The sequence below is a fragment of the Lasioglossum baleicum genome, chromosome 5, assembly GCF_051020765.1.
Source record: "Lasioglossum baleicum chromosome 5, iyLasBale1, whole genome shotgun sequence".
NCBI classification, from domain to species: domain Eukaryota; kingdom Metazoa; phylum Arthropoda; class Insecta; order Hymenoptera; family Halictidae; genus Lasioglossum; species Lasioglossum baleicum.
In genome coordinates, this window is record NC_134933.1 from 747171 (window position 1) to 770143 (window position 22973).

A 22973-nucleotide genomic window follows, 5' to 3' on the forward strand; every position below is an offset into this window, starting at 1 on the left:
CATCCTCCCCCCCCCCCTTCCCCTTTAAAATTAATGGAAAATGTAAACCTAAACGTAGAGTCGGATTCGTAACCTCGAAGTTACAAGTCGATTCGCTCAACTATCAAGGGAGAGTAAACGCGGCGACTGTGGCGGCACTCGCCACCGATGCGAAGTCAGCGTCGCAAAGTTGGCGTTAAATCCGAACGTTCGAATAAGTTATTTTCTTTCGGGCCCTTTTCTGCCCTGAACCGTGGAAGCGCCGAAATTCGGGTTTCATTTGTAACGCGGCAGCTTATACCCCCCGTGCGTTACCGACCACTGCCGGTGGTGGTCGGTAAGTTATCCTCCGCCGAGGACGACGCGCGTTACCGATGCACACGTAAAAAATGTTTCGCGAATTTTTCGCACGGTAAATCTTTGTCTCCGCGTCCTCCGTCCGACGAGCCTACTCTCGCCCGCACCCGTCGACCCGTTCTCGAGCTATACGGCGACAAAGAAATCGCAAAATTTCACTAATTTGACGTCACCGAAAAAAGTGACGGCCAACTAGGAATTAAAGGTATATCGCCTTCCCGAATTTTCCGGGAGCCCATCGGGCCTTCGGCCCCGCTCGGCTCGGCTCGACTAGGCTCGAGGTCGAGGTCGTCGGTAGCGACGATGATGGCGGGGAGGCGCGCGATTGTTCTGCCATCGCCATCCTCCCCCCCCCCTTCCCCTTTAAAATTAATGGAAAATGTAAACCTAAACGGAGAATAGGATTCGTAACCTCGAAGTTACAAGTCGATTCGCTCAACTATCAAGGGAGAGTGAACGCGGCGACTGTGGCGGCACTCGCCACCGATGCGAAGTCAGCGTCGCGAAGTTGGCGTTAAATTCGAACGTTTGAATCAGTTATTTTCTTTCGGGCCCTTTTCAGCCCTGAACCGTGGAAGCGCCGAAATTCGGGTTTCATTTATAACGCGGCAGCTTATACCCCCGAGCGTTACCGACCACTGCCGGTGGTGGTCGGTAAGTTATCCTCCGCCGAGGACGACGCGCGTTACCGATGCACACGTAAAAAATTTTTCGCGAATTTTTCGCACGGTAAACCTTTGTCTCCGCGTCCTCCGTCCGACGAGCCTACTCTCGCCCGCACCCGTCGACCCGTTCTCGAGCTATACGGCGACAAAGAAATCGCAAAATTTCACTAATTTGACGTCATCGAAAAAGTTACGGCCAACTGGGAATAAAAGGTATATCGCCTTCCCGAATTTTCCGGGAGCCCATCGGGCCTTCGGCCCCGCTCGGCTCGAGGTCGAGGTCGTCGGTAACGACGATGGTGGCGGGGAGGCGCGCGATTGGTCTGTCATCGCCATCCTCCCCCCCTACCCTTTAAAATTAATGGAAAATGTAAACCTAAACGTAGAGTCGGATTCGTAACCTCGAAGTTACAAGTCGATTCGCTCAACTATCAAGGGAGAGTAAACGCGGCGACTGAGACGGCACTCGCCACCGATGCGAAGTCAGCGTCGCGAAGTTGGCGTTAAATTCGAACGTTTGAATCAGTTATTTTCTTTCGGGCCCTTTTCAGCCCTGAACCGTGGATGCGCCGAAATTCGGGTTTCATTTATAACGCGGCAGCTTATACCCCCGAGCGTTACCGACCACTGCCGGTGGTGGTCGGTAAGTTATCCTCCGCCGAGGACGACGCGCGTTACCGATGCACACGTAAAAAATTTTTCGCGAATTTTTCGCGCGCTGAACCTTCGTCTCCGCGTCCTCCGTCCGACGAGCCTACTCTCGCCCGCACCCGTCGACCCGTTCTCGAGCTATACGGCGACAAAGAAATCGCAAAATTTCACTAATTTGACGTCACCGAAAAAAGTGACGGCCAACTGGGAATTAAAGGTATATCGCCTTCCCGAATTTTCCGGGAGCCCATCGGGCCTTCGGCCCCGCTCGGCTCGGCTCGACTAGGTTCGAGGTCGAGGTCGTCGGTAGCGACGATGATGACGGGGAGGCGCGCGATTGGTCTGTCATCGCCATCCTCCCCCCCCCCCTTCCCCTTTAAAATTAATGGAAAATGTAAACCTAAACGGAGAATAGGATTCGTAACCTCGAAGTTACAAGTCGATTCGCTCAACTATCAAGGGAGAGTAAACGCGGCGACTGTGGCGGCACTCGCCACCGATGCCAAGTCAGCGTCGCGAAGTTGGCGTTAAATTCCAACGTTTGAATCAGTTATTTTCTTTCGGGCCCTTTTCAGCGCTGAACCGTGGAAGCGCCGAAATTCGGGTTTCATTTTTAACGCGGCAGCTTATACCCCCGTGCGTTACCGACCACTGCCGGTGGTGGTCGGTAAGTTATCCTCCGCCGAGGACGACGCGCGTTACCGATGCACACGTAAAAAATGTTTCGCGAATTTTTCGCGCGGAAATCTTTGTCTCCGCGTCCTCCGTCCGACGAGCCTACTCTCGCCCGCACCCGTCGACCCGTTCTCGAGCTATACGGCGACAAAGAAATCGCAAAATTTCACTAATTTGACGTCACTGAAAAAAGTGACGGCCAACTGGGAATTAAAGGTATAACGCCTTCCCGAATTTTCCGGGAGCCCATCGGGCCTTCGGCCCCGCTCGGCTCGGCTCGACTAGGCTCGAGGTCGAGGTCGTCGGTAGCGACGATGGTGGCGGGGAGGCGCGCGATTGGTCTGTCATCGCCATCCTCCCCCCCCCTACCCCTTTAAAATTAATGGAAAATGTAAACCTAAACGGAGAATAGGATTCGTAACCTCGAAGTTACAAGTCGATTCGCTCAACTATCAAGGGAGAGTAAACGCGGCGACTGTGGCGGCACTCGCCACTGATGCGATGTCAGCGTCGCGAAGTTGGCGTTAAATTCGAACGTTTGAATCAGTTATTTTCTTTCGGGCCCTTTTCAGCCCTGAACCGTGGAAGCGCCGAAATTCGGGTTTCATTTATAACGCGGCAGCTTATACCCCCGAGCGTTACCGACCACTGCCGGTGGTGGTCGGTAAGTTATCCTCCGCCGAGGACGACGCGCGTTACCGATGCACACGTAAAAAATTTTTCGCGAATTTTTCGCGCGGTAAACCTTTGTCTCCGCGTCCTCCGTCCGACGAGCCTACTCTCGCCCGCACCCGTCGACCCGTTCTCGAGCTATACGACGACAAAGAAATCGCAAAATTTCACTAATTTGACGTCACCGAAAAAAGTGACAGCCAACTGGGAATTAAAGGTATATCGCCTTCCCGAATTTTCCGGGAGCCCATCGGGCCTTCGGCCCCGCTCGGCTCGGCTCGACTAGGCTCGAGGTCGAGGTCGTCGGTAGCGACGATGGTGGCGGGGAGGCGCGCGATTGGTCTGTCATCGCCATCCTCCCCCCCCTTCCCCTTTAAAATTAATGGAAAATGTAAACCTAAACGGAGAATAAGATTCGTAACCTCGAAGTTACAAGTCGATTCGCTCAACTGTCAAGGGAGAGTAAACGCGGCGACTGTGGCGGCACTCGCCACCGATGCGAAGTCAGCGTCGCGAAGTTGGCGTTAAATTCGAACGTTTGAATCAGTTATTTTCTTTCGGGCCCTTTTCAGCCCTGAACCGTGGAAGCGCCGAAATTCGGGTTTCATTTATAACGCGGCAGCTTATACCCCCGAGCGTTACCGACCACTGCCGCTGGTGGTCGGTAAATTATCCTCCGCCGAGGACGACGCGCGTTACCGATGCACACGTAAAAAATTTTTCGCGAAGTTTTCGCACGGTAAACCTTTGTCTCCGCGTCCTCCGTCCGACGAGCCTACTCTCGCCCGCACCCGTCGTCCCGTTCTCGAGCTATACGGCGACAAAGAAATCGAAAAATTTCACTAATTTGACGTCATCGAAAAAGTTACGGCCAACTGGGAATTAAAGGTATATCGCCTTCCCGAATTTTCCGGGAGCCCATCGGGCCTTCGGCCCCGCTCGGCTCGGCTCGACTAGGCTCGAGGTCGAGGTCGTCGGTAGCGACGATGGTGGCGGGGAGGCGCGCGATTGGTCTGTCATCGCCATCCTCCCCCCCCCCCCTTCCCCTTTAAAATTAATGGAAAATGTAAACCTAAACGTAGAGTCGGATTCGTAACCTCGAAGTTACAAGTCGATTCGCTCAACTATCAAGGGAGAGTAAACGCGGCGACTGTGGCGGCACTCGCCACCGATGCGAAGTCAGCGTCGCAAAGTTGGCGTTAAATCCGAACGTTCGAATAAGTTATTTTCTTTCGGGCCCTTTTCTGCCCTGAACCGTGGAAGCGCCGAAATTCGGGTTTCATTTGTAACGCGGCAGCTTATACCCCCCGTGCGTTACCGACCACTGCCGGTGGTGGTCGGTAAGTTATCCTCCGCCGAGGACGACGCGCGTTACCGATGCACACGTAAAAAATGTTTCGCGAATTTTTCGCACGGTAAATCTTTGTCTCCGCGTCCTCCGTCCGACGAGCCTACTCTCGCCCGCACCCGTCGACCCGTTCTCGAGCTATACGGCGACAAAGAAATCGCAAAATTTCACTAATTTGACGTCACCGAAAAAAGTGACGGCCAACTGGGAATTAAAGGTATATCGCCTTCCCGAATTTTCCGGGAGCCCATCGGGCCTTCGGCCCCGCTCGGCTCGGCTCGACTAGGCTCGAGGTCGAGGTCGTCGGTAGCGACGATGATGGCGGGGAGGCGCGCGATTGTTCTGCCATCGCCATCCTCCCCCCCTACCCTTTAAAATTAATGGAAAATGTAAACCTAAACGGAGAATAGGATTCGTAACCTCGAAGTTACAAGTCGATTCGCTCAACTATCAAGGGAGAGTGAACGCGGCGACTGTGGCGGCACTCGCCACCGATGCGAAGTCAGCGTCGCGAAGTTGGCGTTAAATTCGAACGTTTGAATCAGTTATTTTCTTTCGGGCCCTTTTCAGCCCTGAACCGTGGAAGCGCCGAAATTCGGGTTTCATTTATAACGCGGCAGCTTATACCCCCGAGCGTTACCGACCACTGCCGGTGGTGGTCGGTAAGTTATCCTCCGCCGAGGACGACGCGCATTACCGATGCACACGTAAAAAATTTTTCGCGAATTTTTCGCACGGTAAACCTTTGTCTCCGCGTCCTCCGTCCGACGAGCCTACTCTCGCCCGCACCCGTTGTCCCGTTCTCGAGCTATACGGCGACAAAGAAATCGCAAAATTTCACTAATTTGACGTCATCGAAAAAGTTACGGCCAACTGGGAATTAAAGGTATATCGCCTTCCCGAATTTTCCGGGAGCCCATCGGGCCTTCGGCCCCGCTCGGCTCGAGGTCGAGGTCGTCGGTAACGACGATGGTGGCGGGGAGGCGCGCGATTGGTCTGTCATCGCCATCCTCCCCCCCTACCCTTTAAAATTAATGGAAAATGTAAACCTAAACGTAGAGTCGGATTCGTAACCTCGAAGTTACAAGTCGATTCGCTCAACTATCAAGGGAGAGTAAACGCGGCGACTGAGACGGCACTCGCCACCGATGCGAAGTCAGCGTCGCGAAGTTGGCGTTAAATTCGAACGTTTGAATCAGTTATTTTCTTTCGGGCCCTTTTCAGCCCTGAACCGTGGATGCGCCGAAATTCGGGTTTCATTTATAACGCGGCAGCTTATACCCCCGAGCGTTACCGACCACTGCCGGTGGTGGTCGGTAAGTTATCCTCCGCCGAGGACGACGCGCGTTACCGATGCACACGTAAAAAATTTTTCGCGAATTTTTCGCGCGCTGAACCTTCGTCTCCGCGTCCTCCGTCCGACGAGCCTACTCTCGCCCGCACCCGTCGACCCGTTCTCGAGCTATACGGCGACAAAGAAATCGCAAAATTTCACTAATTTGACGTCACCGAAAAAAGTGACGGCCAACTGGGAATTAAAGGTATATCGCCTTCCCGAATTTTCCGGGAGCCCATCGGGCCTTCGGCCCCGCTCGGCTCGGCTCGACTAGGCTCGAGGTCGAGGTCGTCGGTAGCGACGATGATGGCGGGGAGGCGCGCGATTGGTCTGTCATCGCCATCCTCCCCCCCCTACCCCTTTAAAATTAATGGAAAATGTAAACCTAAACGGAGAATAGGATTCGTAACCTCGAAGTTACAAGTCGATTCGCTCAACTATCAAGGGAGAGTAAACGCGGCGACTGTGGCGGCACTCGCCACCGATGCCAAGTCAGCGTCGCGAAGTTGGCGTTAAATTCGAACGTTTGAATCAGTTATTTTCTTTCGGGCCCTTTTCAGCGCTGAACCGTGGAAGCGCCGAAATTCGGGTTTCATTTTTAACGCGGCAGCTTATACCCCCGTGCGTTACCGACCACTGCCGGTGGTGGTCGGTAAGTTATCCTCCGCCGAGGACGACGCGCGTTACCGATGCACACGTAAAAAATGTTTCGCGAATTTTTCGCGCGGAAATCTTTGTCTCCGCGTCCTCCGTCCGACGAGCCTACTCTCGCCCGCACCCGTCGACCCGTTCTCGAGCTATACGGCGACAAAGAAATCGCAAAATTTCACTAATTTGACGTCACCGAAAAAAGTGACGGCCAACTGAGAATTAAAGGTATATCGCCTTCCCGAATTTTCCGGGAGCCCATCGGGCCTTCGGCCCCGCTCGGCTCGGCTCGACTAGGCTCGAGGTCGAGGTCGTCGGTAGCGACGATGGTGGCGGGGAGGCGCGCGATTGGTCTGTCATCGCCATCCCTCCCCCTTCCCCTTTAAAATTAATGGAAAATGTAAACCTAAACGGAGAATAGGATTCGTAACCTCGAAGTTACAAGTCGATTCGCTCAACTATCAAGGGAGATTAAACGCGGCGACTGTGGCGGCACTCGCCACCGATGCGAAGTCAGCGTCGCAAAGTTGGCGTTAAATCCGAACGTTTGAATCAGTTATTTTCTTTCGGGCCCTTTTCTGCCCTGAACCGTGGAAGCGCCGAAATTCGGGTTTCATTTGTAACGCGGCAGCTTATACCCCCCGTGCGTTACCGACCACTGCCGGTGGTGGTCGGTAAGTTATCCTCCGCCGAGGACGACGCGCGTTACCGATGCACACGTAAAAAATGTTTCGCGACTTTTTCGCACGGTAAATCTTTGTCTCCGCGTCCTCCGTCCGACGAGCCTACTCTCGCCCGCACCCGTCGACCCGTTCTAGGGCTATACGGCGACAAACAAATCGCAAAATTTCACTAATTTGACGTCACCGAAAAAAGTGACGGCCAACTGGGAATTAAAGGTATATCGCCTTCCCGAATTTTCCGGGAGCCCATCGGGCCTTCGGCCCCGCTCGGCTCGGCTCGACTAGGCTCGAGGTCGAGGTCGTCGGTAGCGACGATGATGGCGGGGAGGCGCGCGATTGGTCTGTCATCGCCATCCTCCCCCCCTGCCCCTTTAAAATTAATGGAAAATGTAAACCTAAACGGAGAATACGATTCGTAACCTCGAAGTTACAAGTCGATTCGCTCAACTATCAAGGGAGAGTAAACGCGGCGACTGTGGCGGCACTCGCCACCGATGCGATGTCAGCGTCGCGAAGTTGGCGTTAAATTCGAACGTTTGAATCAGTTATTTTCTTTCGGGCCCTTTTCAGCCCTGAACCGTGGAAGCGCCGAAATTCGGGTTTCATTTATAACGCGGCAGCTTATACCCCCGAGCGTTACCGACCACTGCCGGTGGTGGTCGGTAAGTTATCCTCCGCCGAGGACGACGCGCGTTACCGATGCACACGTAAAAAATTTTTCGCGAATTTTTCGCGCGGTAAACCTTTGTCTCCGCGTCCTCCGTCCGACGAGCCTACTCTCGCCCGCACCCGTCGACCCGTTCTCGAGCTATACGGCGACAAAGAAATTGCAAAATTTCACTAATTTGACGTCATCGAAAAAGTTACGGCCAACTGGGAATTAAAGGTATATCGCCTTCCCGAATTTTCCGGGAGCCCATCGGGCCTTCGGCCCCGCTTGGCTCGGCTCGACTCGGCTCGAGGTCGAGGTCGTCGGTAACGACGATGGTGGCGGGGAGGCGCGCGATTGGTCTGTCATCGCCATCCCTCCCCCTTCCCCTTTAAAATTAATGGAAAATGTAAACCTAAACGGAGAATAGGATTCGTAACCTCGAAGTTACAAGTCGATTCGCTCAACTATCAAGGGAGATTAAACGCGGCGACTGTGGCGGCACTCGCCACCGATGCGAAGTCAGCGTCGCAAAGTTGGCGTTAAATCCGAACGTTTGAATCAGTTATTTTCTTTCGGGCCCTTTTCTGCCCTGAACCGTGGAAGCGCCGAAATTCGGGTTTCATTTGTAACGCGGCAGCTTATACCCCCCGTGCGTTACCGACCACTGCCGGTGGTGGTCGGTAAGTTATCCTCCGCCGAGGACGACGCGCGTTACCGATGCACACGTAAAAAATGTTTCGCGACTTTTTCGCACGGTAAATCTTTGTCTCCGCGTCCTCCGTCCGACGAGCCTACTCTCGCCCGCACCCGTCGACCCGTTCTAGGGCTATACGGCGACAAACAAATCGCAAAATTTCACTAATTTGACGTCACCGAAAAAAGTGACGGCCAACTGGGAATTAAAGGTATATCGCCTTCCCGAATTTTCCGGGAGCCCATCGGGCCTTCGGCCCCGCTCGGCTCGGCTCGACTAGGCTCGAGGTCGAGGTCGTCGGTAGCGACGATGATGGCGGGGAGGCGCGCGATTGGTCTGTCATCGCAATCCTCCCCCCCTGCCCCTTTAAAATTAATGGAAAATGTAAACCTAAACGGAGAATAGGATTCGTAACCTCGAAGTTACAAGTCGATTCGCTCAACTATCAAGGGAGAGTAAACGCGGCGACTGTGGCGGCACTCGCCACCGATGCGATGTCAGCGTCGCGAAGTTGGCGTTAAATTCGAACGTTTGAATCAGTTATTTTCTTTCGGGCCCTTTTCAGCCCTGAACCGTGGAAGCGCCGAAATTCGGGTTTCATTTATAACGCGGCAGCTTATACCCCCGAGCGTTACCGACCACTGCCGGTGGTGGTCGGTAAGTTATCCTCCGCCGAGGACGACGCGCGTTACCGATGCACACGTAAAAAATTTTTCGCGAATTTTTCGCGCGGTAAACCTTTGTCTCCGCGTCCTCCGTCCGACGAGCCTACTCTCGCCCGCACCCGTCGACCCGTTCTCGAGCTATACGGCGACAAAGAAATCGCAAAATTTCACTAATTTGACGTCACCGAAAAAAGTGACGGCCAACTGGGAATTAAAGGTATATCGCCTTCCCGAATTTTCCGGGAGCCCATCGGGCCTTCGGCCCCGCTCGGCTCGGCTCGACTAGGCTCGAGGTCGAGGTCGTCGGTAGCGACGATGGTGGCGGGGAGGCGCGCGATTGGTCTGTCATCGCCATCCTCCCCCCCTTCCCCTTTAAAATTAATGGAAAATGTAAACCTAAACGGAGAATAGGATTCGTAACCTCGAAGTTACATGTCGATTCGCTCAACTGTCAAGGGAGAGTAAACGCGGCGACTGTGGCGGCACTCGCCACCGATGCGAAGTCAGCGTCGCGAAGTTGGCGTTAAATTCGAACGTTTGAATCAGTTATTTTCTTTCGGGCCCTTTTCAGCCCTGAACCGTGGAAGCGCCGAAATTCGGGTTTCATTTATAACGCGGCAGCTTTTACCCCCGAGCGTTACCGACCACTGCCGGTGGTGGTCGGTAAGTTATCCTCCGCCGAGGACGACGCGCGTTACCGATGCACACGTAAAAAATTTTTCGCGAATTTTTCGCACGGTAAACCTTTGTCTCCGCGTCCTCCGTCCGACGAGCCTACTCTCGCCCGCACCCGTCGTCCCGTTCTCGAGCTATACGGCGACAAAGAAATCGAAAAATTTCACTAATTTGACGTCATCGAAAAAGTTACGGCCAACTGGGAATTAAAGGTATATCGCCTTCCCGAATTTTCCGGGAGCCCATCGGGCCTTCGGCCCCGCTCGGCTCGGCTCGACTCGGCACGAGGTCGAGGTCGTCGGTAACGACGGTGGTGGCGGGGAGGCGCGAGATTGGTCTGTCATCGCCATCCTCCCCCCCTGCCCTTTAAAATTAATGGAAAATGTAAACCTAAACGTAGAGTCGGATTCGTAACCTCGAAGTTACAAGTCGATTCGCTCAACTATCAAGGGAGAGTAAACGCGGCGACTGTGGCGGCACTCGCCACCGATGCGAAGTCAGCGTCGCGAAGTTGGCGTTAAATTCGAACGTTTGAATCAGTTATTTTCTTTCGGGCCCTTTTCAGCGCTGAACCGTGGAAGCGCCGAAATTCGGGTTTCATTTTTAACGCGGCAGCTTATACCCCCGTGCGTTACCGACCACTGCCGGTGGTGGTCGGTAAGTTATCCTCCGCCGAGGACGACGCGCGTTACCGATGCACACGTAAAAAATGTTTCGCGAATTTTTCGAACGGTAAATCTTTGTCTCCGCGTCCTCCGTCCGACGAGCCTACTCTCGCCCGCACCCGTCGACCCGTTCTCGAGCTATACGGCGACAAAGAAATCGCAAAATTTCACTAATTTGACGTCACCGAAAAAAGTGACGGCCAACTGGGAATTAAAGGTATATCGCCTTCCCGAATTTTCCGGGAGCCCATCGGGCCTTCGGCCCCGCTCGGCTCGGCTCGACTAGGCTCGAGGTCGAGGTCGTCGGTAGCGACGATGGTGGCGGGGAGGCGCGCGATTGGTCTGTCATCGCCATCCCCCCCCCCTTCCCCTTTAAAATTAATGGAAAATGTAAACCTAAACGGAGAATAGGATTCGTAACCTCGAAGTTACAAGTCGATTCGCTCAACTATCAAGGGAGATTAAACGCGGCGACTGTGGCGGCACTCGCCACCGATGCGAAGTCAGCGTCGCAAAGTTGGCGTTAAATCCGAACGTTTGAATCAGTTATTTTCTTTCGGGCCCTTTTCTGCCCTGAACCGTGGAAGCGCCGAAATTCGGGTTTCATTTGTAACGCGGCAGCTTATACCCCCCAGCGTTACCGACCACTGCCGGTGGTGGTCGGTAAGTTATCCTCCGCCGAGGTCGACGCGCGTTACAGATGCACACGTAAAATATTTTTCGCGAATTTTCGCGAATTTTTCGCGCGGTAAACCTTCGTCTCCGCGTCCTCCGTCCGACGAGCCTACTCTCGCCCGCACCCGTCGACCCGTTCTCGAGCTATACGGCGACAAAAAAATCGCAAAATTTCACTAATTTGACGTCACCGAAAAAGTTACGGCCAACTGGGAATTAAAGGTATATCGCCTTCCCGAATTTTCCGGGAGCCCATCGGGCCTTCGGCCCTGCTCGGCTCGGCTCGGCTCGGCTCAGCTCGAGGTCGAGGTCGTCGGTAGCGACGATAGTGGCGGGGAGGCGCGCGATTGGTCTGTCATCGCCATCCTCCCCCCCCTACCCTTTAAAATTAATGGAAAATGTAAACCAAAACGTAGAGTCGGATTCGTAACCTCGAAGTTACAAGTCGATTCGCTCAACTATCAAGGGAGAGTAAACGCGGCGACTGAGACGGCACTCGCCACCGATGCGAAGTCAGCGTCGCGAAGTTGGCGTTAAATTCGAACGTTTGAATAAGTTATTTTCTTTCGGGCCCTTTTCTGCCCTGAACCGTGGAAGCGCCGAAATTCGGGTTTCATTTGTAACGCGGCAGCTTATACCCCCCGTGCGTTACCGACCACTGCCGGTGGTGGTCGGTAAGTTATCCTCCGCCGAGGACGACGCGCGTTACCGATGCACACGTAAAAAATGTTTCGCGACTTTTTCGCACGGTAAATCTTTGTCTCCGCGTCCTCCGTCCGACGAGCCTACTCTCGCCCGCACCCGTCGACCCGTTCTAGGGCTATACGGCGACAAAGAAATCGCAAAATTTCACTAATTTGACGTCACCGAAAAAAGTGACGGCCAACTGGGAATTAAAGGTATATCGCCTTCCCGAATTTTCCGGGAGACCATCGGGCCTTCGGCCCCGCTCGGCTCGGCTCGACTAGGCTCGAGGTCGAGGTCGTCGGTAGCGACGATGATGGCGGGGAGGCGCGCGATTGGTCTGTCATCGCCATCCTCCCCCCCTGCCACTTTAAAATTAATGGAAAATGTAAACCTAAACGGAGAATAGGATTCGTAACCTCGAAGTTACAAGTCGATTCGCTCAACTATCAAGGGAGAGTAAACGCGGCGACTGTGGCGGCACTCGCCACCGATGCGATGTCAGCGTCGCGAAGTTGGCGTTAAATTCGAACGTTTGAATCAGTTATTTTCTTTCGGGCCCTTTTCAGCCCTGAACCGTGGAAGCGCCGAAATTCGGGTTTCATTTATAACGCGGCAGCTTATACCCCCGAGCGTTACCGACCACTGCCGGTGGTGGTCGGTAAGTTATCCTCCGCCGAGGACGACGCGCGTTACCGATGCACACGTAAAAAATTTTTCGCGAATTTTTCGCGCGGTAAACCTTTGTCTCCGCGTCCTCCGTCCGACGAGCCTACTCTCGCCCGCACCCGTCGACCCGTTCTCGAGCTATACGGCGACAAAGAAATCGCAAAATTTCACTAATTTGACGTCACCGAAAAAAGTGACGGCCAACTGGGAATTAAAGGTATATCGCCTTCCCGAATTTTCCGGGAGCCCATCGGGCCTTCGGCCCCGCTCGGCTCGGCTCGACTAGGCTCGAGGTCGAGGTCGTCGGTAGCGACGATGGTGGCGGGGAGGCGCGCGATTGGTCTGTCATCGCCATCCTCCCCCCCCTTCCCCTTTAAAATTAATGGAAAATGTAAACCTAAACGGAGAATAGGATTCGTAACCTCGAAGTTACAAGTCGATTCGCTCAACTGTCAAGGGAGAGTAAACGCGGCGACTGTGGCGGCACTCGCCACCGATGCGAAGTCAGCGTCGCGAAGTTGGCGTTAAATTCGAACGTTTGAATCAGTTATTTTCTTTCGGGCCCTTTTCAGCCCTGAACCGTGGAAGCGCCGAAATTCGGGTTTCATTTATAACGCGGCAGCTTATACCCCCGAGCGTTACCGACCACTGCCGGTGGTGGTCGGTAAGTTATCCTCCGCCGAGGACGACGCGCGTTACCGATGCACACGTAAAAAATTTTTCGCGAATTTTTCGCACGGTAAACCTTTGTCTCCGCGTCCTCCGTCCGACGAGCCTACTCTCGCCCGCACCCGTCGTCCCGTTCTCGAGCTATACGGCGACAAAGAAATCGAAAAATTTCACTAATTTGACGTCATCGAAAAAGTTACGGCCAACTGGGAATTAAAGGTATATCGCCTTCCCGAATTTTCCGGGAGCCCATCGGGCCTTCGGCCCCGCTCGGCTCGGCTCGACTCGGCACGAGGTCGAGGTCGTCGGTAACGACGATGGTGGCGGGGAGGCGCGAGATTGGTCTGTCATCGCCATCCTCCCCCCTGCCCTTTAAAATTAATGGAAAATGTAAACCTAAACGTAGAGTCGGATTCGTAACCTCGAAGTTACAAGTCGATTCGCTCAACTATCAAGGGAGAGTAAACGCGGCGACTGTGGCGGCACTCGCCACCGATGCGAAGTCAGCGTCGCGAAGTTGGCGTTAAATTCGAACGTTTGAATCAGTTATTTTCTTTCGGGCCCTTTTCAGCGCTGAACCGTGGAAGCGCCGAAATTCGGGTTTCATTTTTAACGCGGCAGCTTATACCCCCGTGCGTTACCGACCACTGCCGGTGGTGGTCGGTAAGTTATCCTCCGCCGAGGACGACGCGCGTTACCGATGCACACGTAAAAAATGTTTCGCGAATTTTTCGAACGGTAAATCTTTGTCTCCGCGTCCTCCGTCCGACGAGCCTACTCTCGCCCGCACCCGTCGACCCGTTCTCGAGCTATACGGCGACAAAGAAATCGCAAAATTTCACTAATTTGACGTCACCGAAAAAAGTGACGGCCAACTGGGAATTAAAGGTATATCGCCTTCCCGAATTTTCCGGGAGCCCATCGGGCCTTCGGCTCCGCTCGGCTCGGCTCGACTAGGCTCGAGGTCGAGGTCGTCGGTAGCGACGATGGTGGCGGGGAGGCGCGCGATTGGTCTGTCATCGCCATCCTCCCCCCCCCTTCCCCTTTAAAATTAATGGAAAATGTAAACCTAAACGTAGAGTCGGATTCGTAACCTCGAAGTTACAAGTCGATTCGCTCAACTATCAAGGGAGAGTAAACGCGGCGACTGTGGCGGCACTCGCCACCGATGCGAAGTCAGCGTCGCAAAGTTGGCGTTAAATCCGAACGTTCGAATAAGTTATTTTCTTTCGGGCCCTTTTCTGCCCTGAACCGTGGAAGCGCCGAAATTCGGGTTTCATTTGTAACGCGGCAGCTTATACCCCCCGTGCGTTACCGACCACTGCCGGTGGTGGTCGGTAAGTTATCCTCCGCCGAGGACGACGCGCGATACCGATGCACACGTAAAAAATGTTTCGCGAATTTTTCGCACGGTAAATCTTTGTCTCCGCGTCCTCCGTCCGACGAGCCTACTCTCGCCCGCACCCGTCGACCCGTTCTCGAGCTATACGGCGACAAAGAAATCGCAAAATTTCACTAATTTGACGTCATCGAAAAAGTTACGGCCAACTGGGAATTAAAGGTATATCGCCTTCCCGAATTTTCCGGGAGCCCATCGGGCCTTCGGCCCCGCTCGGCTCGGCTCGACTCGGCACGAGGTCAAGGTCGTCGGTAACGACGATGGTGGCGGGGAGGCGCGAGATTGGTCTGTCATCGCCATCCTCCCACCCTACCCTTTAAAATTAATGGAAAATGTAAACCTAAACGTAGAGTCGGATTCGTAACCTCGAAGTTACAAGTCGATTCGCTCAACTATCAAGGGAGAGTAAACGCGGCGACTGTGGCGGCACTCGCCACCGATGCGAAGTCAGCGTCGCGAAGTTGGCGTTAAATTCGAACGTTTGAATCAGTTATTTTCTTTCGGGCCCTTTTCAGCGCTGAACCGTGGAAGCGCCGAAATTCGGGTTTCATTTATAACGCGGCAGCTTATACCCCCGAGCGTTACCGACCACTGCCGGTGGTGGTCGGTAAGTTATCCTCCGCCGAGGACGACGCGCGTTACCGATGCACACGTAAAAAATTTTTCGCGAATTTTTCGCGCGGTAAACCTTTGTCTCCGCGTCCTCCGTCCGACGAGCCTACTCTCGCCCGCACCCGTCGACCCGTTCTCGAGCTATACGGCGACAAAGAAATTGCAAAATTTCACTAATTTGACGTCATCGAAAAAGTTACGGCCAACTGGGAATTAAAGGTATATCGCCTTCCCGAATTTTCCGGGAGCCCATCGGGCCTTCGGCCCCGCTTGGCTCGGCTCGACTCGGCTCGAGGTCGAGGTCGTCGGTAACGACGATGGTGGCGGGGAGGCGCGCGATTGGTCTGTCATCGCCATCCTCCCCCCTACCCTTCAAAATTAATGGAAAATGTAAACCTAAACGTAGAGTCGGATTCGTAACCTCGAAGTTACAAGTCGATTCGCTCAACTATCAAGGGAGAGTAAACGCGGCGACTGTGGCGGCACTCGCCACCGATGCCAAGTCAGCGTCGCGAAGTTGACGTTAAATTCGAACGTTTGAATCAGTTATTTTCTTTCGGGCCCTTTTCAGCGCTGAACCGTGGAAGCGCCGAAATTCGGGTTTCATTTTTAACGCGGCAGCTTATACCCCCGTGCGTTACCGACCACTGCCGGTGGTGGTCGGTAAGTTATCCTCCGCCGAGGACGACGCGCGTTACCGATGCACACGTAAAAAATGTTTCGCGAATTTTTCGAACGGTAAATCTTTGTCTCCGCGTCCTCCGTCCGACGAGCCTACTCTCGCCCGCACCCGTCGACCCGTTCTCGAGCTATACGGCGACAAAGAAATCGCAAAATTTCACTAATTTGACGTCACCGAAAAAAGTGACGGCCAACTGGGAATTAAAGGTATATCGCCTTCCCGAATTTTCCGGGAGCCCATCGGGCCTTCGGCTCCGCTCGGCTCGGCTCGACTAGGCTCGAGGTCGAGGTCGTCGGTAGCGACGATGGTGGCGGGGAGGCGCGCGATTGGTCTGTCATCGCCATCCTCCCCCCCCCCTTCCCCTTTAAAATTAATGGAAAATGTAAACCTAAACGTAGAGTCGGATTCGTAACCTCGAAGTTACAAGTCGATTCGCTCAACTATCAAGGGAGAGTAAACGCGGCGACTGTGGCGGCACTCGCCACCGATGCGAAGTCAGCGTCGCAAAGTTGGCGTTAAATCCGAACGTTCGAATAAGTTATTTTCTTTCGGGCCCTTTTCTGCCCTGAACCGTGGAAGCGCCGAAATTCGGGTTTCATTTGTAACGCGGCAGCTTATACCCCCCGTGCGTTACCGACCACTGCCGGTGGTGGTCGGTAAGTTATCCTCCGCCGAGGACGACGCGCGATACCGATGCACACGTAAAAAATGTTTCGCGAATTTTTCGCACGGTAAATCTTTGTCTCCGCGTCCTCCGTCCGACGAGCCTACTCTCGCCCGCACCCGTCGACCCGTTCTCGAGCTATACGGCGACAAAGAAATCGCAAAATTTCACTAATTTGACGTCATCGAAAAAGTTACGGCCAACTGGGAATTAAAGGTATATCGCCTTCCCGAATTTTCCGGGAGCCCATCGGGCCTTCGGCCCCGCTCGGCTCGGCTCGACTCGGCACGAGGTCAAGGTCGTCGGTAACGACGATGGTGGCGGGGAGGCGCGAGATTGGTCTGTCATCGCCATCCTCCCACCCTACCCTTTAAAATTAATGGAAAATGTAAACCTAAACGTAGAGTCGGATTCGTAACCTCGAAGTTACAAGTCGATTCGCTCAACTATCAAGGGAGAGTAAACGCGGCGACTGTGGCGGCACTCGCCACCGATGCGAAGTCAGCGTCGCGAAGTTGGCGTTAAATTCGAACGTTTGAATCAGTTATTTTCTTTCGGGCCCTTTTCAGCGCTGAACCGTGGAAGCGCCGAAATTCGGGTTTCATTTATAACGCGGCAGCTTATACCCCCGAGCGTTACCGACCACTGCCGGTGGTGGTCGGTAAGTTATCCTCCGCCGAGGACGACGCGCGTTACCGATGCACACGTAAAAAATGTTTCGCGAATTTTTCGCACGGTAAATCTTTGTCTCCGCGTCCTCCGTCCGACGAGCCTACTCTCGCCCGCACCCGTCGACCCGTTCTCGAGCTATACGGCGACAAAGAAATCGCAAAATTTCACTAATTTGACGTCACCGAAAAAAGTGACGGCCAACTGGGAATTAAAGGTATATCGCCTTCCCGAATTTTCCGGGAGCCCATCGGGCCTTCGGCCCCGCTCGGCTCGGCTCGACTAGGCTCGAGGTCGAGGTCGTCGGTAGCGACGATGATGGCGGGGAGGCGCGCGATTGGTCTGTCATCGCCATCCTCCCCCCCCTGCCCCTTTAAAATTAATGGAAAATGTAAACCTAAACGGAGAATAGGATTCGTAACCTCGAAGTTACAAGTCGATTCGCTGAACTATCAAGGGAGAGTAAACGCGGCGACTGTGGCGGCACTCGCCACCGATGCGATGTCAGCGTCGCGAAGTTGGCGTTAAATTCGAACGTTTGAATCAGTTATTTTCTTTCGGGCCCTTTTCAGCCCTGAACCGTGGAAGCGCCGAAATTCGGGTTTCATTTATAACGCGGCAGCTTATACCCCCGAGCGTTACCGACCACTGCCGGTGGTGGTCGGTAAGTTATCCTCCGCCGAGGACGACGCGCGTTACCGATGCACACGTAAAAAATTTTTCGCGAATTTTTCGCGCGGTAAACCTTTGTCTCCGCGTCCTCCGTCCGACGAGCCTACTCTCGCCCGCACCCGTCGACCCGTTCTCGAGCTATACGGCGACAAAGAAATCGCAAAATTTCACTAATTTGACGTCACCGAAAAAAGTGACGGCCAACTGGGAATTAAAGGTATATCGCCTTCCCGAATTTTCCGGGAGCCCATCGGGCCTTCGGCCCCGCTCGGCTCGGCTCGACTAGGCTCGAGGTCGAGGTCGTCGGTAGCGACGATGGTGGCGGGGAGGCGCGCGATTGGTCTGTCATCGCCATCCTCCCCCCCCTTCCCCTTTAAAATTAATGGAAAATGTAAACCTAAACGGAGAATAGGATTCGTAACCTCGAAGTTACAAGTCGATTCGCTCAACTGTCAAGGGAGAGTAAACGCGGCGACTGTGGCGGCACTCGCCACCGATGCGAAGTCAGCGTCGCGAAGTTGGCGTTAAATACGAACGTTTGAATCAGTTATTTTCTTTCGGGCCCTTTTCAGCCCTGAACCGTGGAAGCGCCGAAATTCGGGTTTCATTTATAACGCGGCAGCTTATACCCCCGAGCGTTACCGACCACTGCCGCTGGTGGTCGGTAAATTATCCTCCGCCGAGGACGACGCGCGTTACCGATGCACACGTAAAAAATTTTTCGCGAATTTTTCGCACGGTAAACCTTTGTCTCCGCGTCCTCCGTCCGACGAGCCTACTCTCGCCCGCACCCGTCGACCCGTTCTCGAGCTATACGGCGACAAAGAAATCGCAAAATTTCACTAATTTGACGTCATCGAAAAAGTTACGGCCAACTGGGAATTAAAGGTATATCGCCTTCCCGAATTTGCCGGGAGCCCATCGGGCCTTCGGCCCCGCTCGGCTCGAGGTCGAGGTCGTCGGTAACGACGATGGTGGCGGGGAGGCGCGCGATTGGTCTGTCATCGCCATCCTCCCCCCCTACCCTTTAAAATTAATGGAAAATGTAAACCTAAACGTAGAGTCGGATTCGTAACCTCGAAGTTACAAGTCGATTCGCTCAACTATCAAGGGAGAGTAAACGCGGCGACTGAGACGGCACTCGCCACCGATGCGAAGTCAGCGTCGCGAAGTTGGCGTTAAATTCGAACGTTTGAATCAGTTATTTTCTTTCGGGCCCTTTTCAGCCCTGAACCGTGGATGCGCCGAAATTCGGGTTTCATTTATAACGCGGCAGCTTATACCCCCGAGCGTTACCGACCACTGCCGGTGGTGGTCGGTAAGTTATCCTCCGCCGAGGACGACGCGCGTTACCGATGCACACGTAAAAAATTTTTCGCGAATTTTTCGCGCGCTGAACCTTCGTCTCCGCGTCCTCCGTCCGACGAGCCTACTCTCGCCCGCACCCGTCGACCCGTTCTCGAGCTATACGGCGACAAAGAAATCGCAAAATTTCACTAATTTGACGTCACCGAAAAAAGTGACGGCCAACTGGGAATTAAAGGTATATCGCCTTCCCGAATTTTCCGGGAGCCCATCGGGCCTTCGGCCCCGCTCGGCTCGGCTCGACTAGGCTCGAGGTCGAGGTCGTCGGTAGCGACGATGATGGCGGGGAGGCGCGCGATTGGTCTGTCATCGCCATCCTCCCCCCCCCCCCTTCCCCTTTAAAATTAATGGAAAATGTAAACCTAAACGGAGAATAGGATTCGTAACCTCGAAGTTACAAGTCGATTCGCTCAACTATCAAGGGAGAGTAAACGCGGCGACTGTGGCGGCACTCGCCACCGATGCCAAGTCAGCGTCGCGAAGTTGGCGTTAAATTCGAACGTTTGAATCAGTTATTTTCTTTCGGGCCCTTTTCAGCGCTGAACCGTGGAAGCGCCGAAATTCGGGTTTCATTTTTAACGCGGCAGCTTATACCCCCGTGCGTTACCGACCACTGCCGGTGGTGGTCGGTAAGTTATCCTCCGCCGAGGACGACGCGCGTTACCGATGCACACGTAAAAAATGTTTCGCGAATTTTTCGCGCGGAAATCTTTGTCTCCGCGTCCTCCGTCCGACGAGCCTACTCTCGCCCGCACCCGTCGACCCGTTCTCGAGCTATACGGCGACAAAGAAATCGCAAAATTTCACTAATTTGACGTCACCGAAAAAAGTGACGGCCAACTGGGAATTAAAGGTATATCGCCTTCCCGAATTTTCCGGGAGCCCATCGGGCCTTCGGCCCCGCTCGGCTCGGCTCGACTAGGCTCGAGGTCGAGGTCGTCGGTAGCGACGATGGTGGCGGGGAGGCGCGCGATTGGTCTGTCATCGCCATCCCCCCCCCCCCTTCCCCTTTAAAATTAATGGAAAATGTAAACCTAAACGGAGAATAGGATTCGTAACCTCGAAGTTACAAGTCGATTCGCTCAACTATCAAGGGAGATTAAACGCGGCGACTGTGGCGGCACTCGCCACCGATGCGAAGTCAGCGTCGCAAAGTTGGCGTTAAATCCGAACGTTTGAATCAGTTATTTTCTTTCGGGCCCTTTTCTGCCCTGAACCGTGGAAGCGCCGAAATTCGGGTTTCATTTGTAACGCGGCAGCTTATACCCCCCAGCGTTACCGACCACTGCCGGTGGTGGTCGGTAAGTTATCCTCCGCCGAGGTCGACGCGCGTTACAAATGCACACGTAAAATATTTTTCGCGAATTTTCGCGAATTTTTCGCGCGGTAAACCTTCGTCTCCGCGTCCTCCGTCCGACGAGCCTACTCTCGCCCGCACCCGTCGACCCGTTCTCGAGCTATACGGCGACAAAAAAATCGCAAAATTTCACTAATTTGACGTCACCGAAAAAAGTGACGGCCAACTGGGAATTAAAGGTATATCGCCTTCCCGAATTTTCCGGGAGCCCATCGGGCCTTCGGCCCCGCTCGGCTCGGCTCGACTAGGCTCGAGGTCGAGGTCGTCGGTAGCGACGATGGTGGCGGGGAGGCGCGCGATTGGTCTGTCATCGCCATCCTCCCCCCCCTACCCTTTAAAATTAATGGAAAATGTAAACCAAAACGTAGAGTCGGATTCGTAACCTCGAAGTTACAAGTCGATTCGCTCAACTATCAAGGGAGAGTAAACGCGGCGACTGAGACGGCACTCGCCACCGATGCGAAGTCAGCGTCGCGAAGTTGGCGTTAAATTCGAACGTTTGAATAAGTTATTTTCTTTCGGGCCCTTTTCTGCCCTGAACCGTGGAAGCGCCGAAATTCGGGTTTCATTTGTAACGCGGCAGCTTATACCCCCCGTGCGTTACCGACCACTGCCGGTGGTGGTCGGTAAGTTATCCTCCGCCGAGGACGACGCGCGTTACCGATGCACACGTAAAAAATGTTTCGCGACTTTTTCGCACGGTAAATCTTTGTCTCCGCGTCCTCCGTCCGACGAGCCTACTCTCGCCCGCACCCGTCGACCCGTTCTCGAGCTATACGGCGACAAAGAAATCGCAAAATTTCACTAATTTGACGTCACCGAAAAAAGTGACGGCCAACTGGGAATTAAAGGTATATCGCCTTCCCGAATTTTCCGGGAGCCCATCGGGCCTTCGGCCCCGCTCGGCTCGGCTCGACTAGGCTCGAGGTCGAGGTCGTCGGTAGCGACGATGATGTCGGGGAGGCGCGCGATTGGTCTGTCATCGCCATCCTCCCCCCCCTGCCCCTTTAAAATTAATGGAAAATGTAAACCTAAACGGAGAATAGGATTCGTAACCTCGAAGTTACAAGTCGATTCGCTCAACTATCAAGGGAGAGTAAACGCGGCGACTGTGGCGGCACTCGCCACCGATGCGAAGTCAGCGTCGCGAAGTTGGCGTTAAATTCGAACGTTTGAATCAGTTATTTTCTTTCGGGCCCTTTTCAGCCCTGAACCGTGGAAGCGCCGAAATTCGGGTTTCATTTATAACGCGGCAGCTTATACCCCCGAGCGTTACCGACCACTGCCGGTGGTGGTCGGTAAGTTATCCTCCGCCGAGGACGACGCGCGTTACCGATGCACACGTAAAAAATTTTTCGCGAATTTTTCGCACGGTAAACCTTTGTCTCCGCGTCCTCCGTCCGACGAGCCTACTCTCGCCCGCACCTGTCGTCCCGTTCTCGAGCTATACGGCGACAAAGAAATCGAAAAATTTCACTAATTTGACGTCATCGAAAAAGTTACGGCCAACTGGGAATTAAAGGTATATGGCCTTCCCGAATTTTCCGGGAGCCCATCGGGCCTTCGGCCCCGCTCGGCTCGGCTCGACTCGGCACGAGGTCGAGGTCGTCGGTAACGACGATGGTGGCGGGGAGGCGCGAGATTGGTCTGTCATCGCCATCCTCCCCCCCTGCCCTTTAAAATTAATGGAAAATGTAAACCTAAACGTAGAGTCGGATTCGTAACCTCGAAGTTACAAGTCGATTCGCTCAACTATCAAGGGAGAGTAAACGCGGCGACTGTGGCGGCACTCGCCACCGATGCGAAGTCAGCGTCGCGAAGTTGGCGTTAAATTCGAACGTTTGAATCAGTTATTTTCTTTCGGGCCCTTTTCAGCGCTGAACCGTGGAAGCGCCGAAATTCGGGTTTCATTTATAACGCGGCAGCTTATACCCCCGAGCGTTACCGACCACTGCCGGTGGTGGTCGGTAAGTTATCCTCCGCCGAGGACGACGCGCGTTACCGATGCACACGTAAAAAATTTTTCGCGAATTTTTCGCGCGGTAAACCTTTGTCTCCGCGTCCTCCGTCCGACGAGCCTAGTCTCGCCCGCACCCGTCGACCCGTTCTCGAGCTATACGGCGACAAAGAAATTGCAAAATTTCACTAATTTGACGTCATCGAAAAAGTTACGGCCAACTGGGAATTAAAGGTATATCGCCTTCCCGAATTTTCCGGGAGCCCATCGGGCCTTCGGCCCCGCTTGGCTCGGCTCGACTCGGCTCGAGGTCGAGGTCGTCGGTAACGACGATGGTGGCGGGGAGGCGCGCGATTGGTCTGTCATCGCCATCCTCCCCCCTACCCTTCAAAATTAATGGAAAATGTAAACCTAAACGTAGAGTCGGATTCGTAACCTCGAAGTTACAAGTCGATTCGCTCAACTATCAAGGGAGAGTAAACGCGGCGACTGTGGCGGCACTCGCCACCGATGCCAAGTCAGCGTCGCGAAGTT